Source organism: Bos grunniens, chromosome 19, assembly GCF_055505025.1.
Source record: "Bos grunniens cultivar Pamir isolate PY7600 chromosome 19, Bosgru_T2T1.0, whole genome shotgun sequence".
Classification (NCBI taxonomy): Eukaryota; Metazoa; Chordata; class Mammalia; order Artiodactyla; family Bovidae; genus Bos; species Bos grunniens.
The window spans coordinates 4,739,821-4,743,959 of NC_141183.1; positions in this window are offsets into that span (position 1 = coordinate 4,739,821).

Sequence of the window (4,139 nt, forward strand, 5' to 3'; positions counted from 1 at the left end):
AAAGAGGGTGAAATACCAGTGTGGTTTGTCAAGAGAGGAAGTGGTTTCCTTTTGTTTAATCAATAAATTATGCTGAGCTCATGCAATCTGACCTTATTAAGCAGCCGGGCTCGCGCTCTTGGGCCACGCAGTCTAGAAGGAAAGCCAAGTCTATTCCTTCAAACCTGGATCCAGGGTGGATGGTGCCCCTCAAGTCTGTTCATCCTGATGGAATTCAAGTTAGATGTTTATCAGGAACCACAGGAGGGATTCAGGAAATCTGCCTGGAGGAGGTGGCATTTCAAACAGCTCTTGAAGGAAACAGCTTCTTCGGGGCAGCAGGAAGTTGGGAAGGATGAACACAGCGGCAGACTTGGCATGAACAATAAGCTGTTTTCGGTGACTCTCTTGGAGACTGACGTACAGGGATTAATCAAAAATGACTGTGAAGTTTCTAGCTTGGATAAAAATAGTGGTTCTGGGGGCAGACAGAGAAGCTTTCTGGTTGGAAGGAAACAGTTTGGGGAAAGTATGACTTGGGTTTTGGGCGCGCAGATGCTGAGGTGACAGCTTGTGTAAATCTTGGATTAGTGCTCACTTTTCAAGAGCAATTAAGTGTCCGGTTTAGAGGGAAAGAGGGTGGACCAGAGGTGGTCCAAGATCACCATCATCTCCCTCCGAGCCTGAGAAATTGGGCCGAAGCAGAAAGGAAGAGAAGCCGCAGGACCCCAGGGGGAGTCACGTCACCGCCCCGCTGGTGACACACGTGGCCCCTGTTTCTCTGCTACGCGGAGTTGACAGGTATCCAGTTACTTCATCTTGGAAGCTACATTCATCTGCCCTTTAGAACATCCTGCCCAATGACCGATTTTTTTAAATAGCTTTTTCCCCCCTGATTACATTTGTAGTAACTACCCACTGCAGAACACTTGGAAACTTTTTCAAAAACAGAAATAAGGAAATGCAATCACACATAGACACTCAGCGACCCACACATCTATGTGGCTGTGTGTGTATATATATTAATAGTAACAGTTTTCACCCATTTCTAGATGGGTATTTTGAAATACACTTTTAAATTTTTGCAAGAATTTGTATTGGGGTATAGTTGATTTACAATGTGTTAGTTTTGAGTGTGTAGCAAAGTGAATCAGACACACATATATATGCCCATTCTTTCTCAGATTCTCTTCCCATATAGGTTATTACAAAATATTTAAAATACATTGTCAGCCCAGAAAAGTCTGTACAAATAAACAAGAAGACAACATTAGCCAGCTTTTATTGAAGTGCTAGGGTATTCCAGACTTACAGGAAAAACATCCGCCCGTCTCATCACACAGGCACATCTAGAGGAATCTCTTCCTGAAACGAGTCTCTAGACTCTCCCCTTCTTGCCCAGTAGGTATGTCTTTATAGCACCTCTTTTCATCATTTGCTTATTTTCCTTGTAACCGTATGACTATAGATTCAGACACTTGTCAGGGACTAAGAGGCAACCTGTGAGGGCTGAGAAGAACCAGCTACAGGGGCCAGGCGTGAAAAGTAAGGACCTCAAGAAGCAAGTAACTCACCAATATTCCAAAATGCAAATCTGGAGTTCCCGACTCAAAGGATGCCTCCGACAAGAAAACTGACATCGAAAAAACATAAGGGAAGACTGCAAATAGCCGCATGTTAACAGCCCGTGGAGAGAGGAGAAATACTCTGGAGTAAAACTGGAGAAGGCCATGGCACCCCACTCCAGCACTCTTGCCTGGAAAGTCCCATGGATGGAGGAGCCTGGTAGGCTGCAATCCATGGGGCTGCTAAGAGTCGGACACGACTGAAGCAACTTAGCATAGCATAGCATAGAGTCTAGAAGGCAGAGGAGATGGTGAGCCCTGGGGAATCTGCATGTTGTCCTTAAACTGTCCCACGGAGTCAGGGGTTGGAATAGTCCCTAGTGACTATCATCAACATAGACACGGAATGTACAGATAATTGAAACACACACAGACACACACAAACACACACGTACATAGCACATACACAGACACATGAGCACACACAACATACACAAGCACACACATATCCAAATACACATAAGCACACATGCATACACAAACACAAGCACACACATACACAAACACACACAACCATACACAGACCCACACACACACACATACACATAACACAGACACAGACACACAAACACACATAAGCACACACGACAGACACAAACACACACATACATAGACATACACAAGCATGTACATGTATACACAAACACAAGCACACACATACACAAACACACATACGCAAATACACACAAGCACAGACATACATAAACACACGTATACACACATAAGCACTCAATCTCATCTAGAGATCCTTCCTTCCTGCCTTAGGCTCCCGGGGATTGACACTAAGGGACAGGCACATCACCCCAGGAACACCAGGGGTGTGGGTGGGTCCTTATCTGGTCCACGTTTTCAGAAACTGCTGGCTCTGAGCAGAACCCGTGGGACGGAGACCTCCTGGTGTACCCCCTCCTGGGGACAAGGGGACCGCCCCTCCTCTGAAGATAACACAGCCGCCCCAGACCGCTGTTGACGCTCTCTCCAAAACCCTCCTAATGAGCTGTCTGGGGGAGGGGTGGTGATGCTCAGCCATATTTTGGCAGCCGCTTGCTTTTGAAAATTCCGCCTCTGTTTTTCGATTTCATAAATGCCATCTGCAATGACCTTTTTCCTCGCTACCACCTTTGATGGCTTCTCATGCGTGAAACATATTTTTGTTCGTTATTTGGTTGTCCACCACCTCCCCTTGCGACCGTCCGGCCCGGGTCTCCCTCTCCGCACCCTTCACCCCCGTGTCAGACATATAACGAATTACCATTCCTTCAGACAAGGAGGTTGAAAACTTGTGGTCTCCAAGGCAACGGGGTATCCTGGGGTGGGGTGCTGGGGGAGGATGGGGGTGGGGGCTGGCCCAGCCAGGAAAGGCTTGGAAGGAAAAGGGGGTGGGCAGGCAGAAGCAGAGATGATATCATTCCTGAAGCCTGGACACAGCCAATCGGGACCCGGGGATGTGATGTCACCCCCACCCCCACCCCCTTTGAGCCTAGGTAGCCCCACTGAGAATTCTAGACAAGCATTGAACTGAAGTTGTATTGCTGTGAGAGAAAGGGGGTGGGGTGGCCACGGTAGGGGCTGGAGAGCAACCCTCTGGATGGCCCTACCAGACACTAGCCTTCACTCGAGGCAGCCCCATAAAAATGTCATCGGCTTGGGCCCTCCCTGCATGACAACACAATGATTTCTTTGGGGGAGAAGGAAAAAAAAAAGCCAAAGATTTATTTTGCAGCCACACCCCCGCCTCCCTTGGAAGAGAAAAACCAACCAACAACAAGTTGTGAATGAAGTGTCTGCAGGCCGGCTCCCACCAAGCCAGCCTGAGAACTTTCCGAGCAGAGAGACGAGGGGCAGTCGCTCACAGGGGACGCTCGGGGCGTACACGGGGAACGTCCAAGGCCCCAGGGCTGGGGTGGTGGGCTGTGTGCTGCAGGCCGGGAGCCTGGTTCTGGGTAGAGCGGCCCAGCCAAGTGGCACTGGCTGCTGAAGGCACTGGGAGCGAGGGAGGCATCTATCCCCAGACCGCGATGGCGTCTGGGCCTCGGTGCCAAGCTCTGGGGAGAAGCAACAAGCTGCAGCTGTAGGGAGAGGGCAGGTTTGTTTGTGTGCCCACCAAAGCATCGGCACCACTGGGCGGGGAGGGGGCGAGCGTGCCCGGCTCCCTCCTGCCAGACTTTTCCCTTGGGCCTGGGAAACAGCGCTGTTTCCCCAAAGTGTCCCCAGGAGACCAGGCCACAGGACGCTGTGTGCAGGGGTTCATGCAAAAGGGCAGGCTCCCCAGCACGGTCTTTCCAGAGTCTTTCTGGACTTGTCCCACGTGGACTCACCTATATCCGCTTTGAGGAAGTAGAAGCAAAGACCTCGTGCCCACTCCTGCCCCCACTGTACAGGTGTGGACATCAAGGCTGAGTGGAGGGAAGGGCGAGCCCACTGGCCAACAGAGTCAGCAGTAGGTCTGGGGCTCCACCCTGCCAACCCCCATTCTTAGTCGCAAGCCTGCGACACACACGCAGCATTTGAAGATGGAAAGTCTGCAATTTCAGC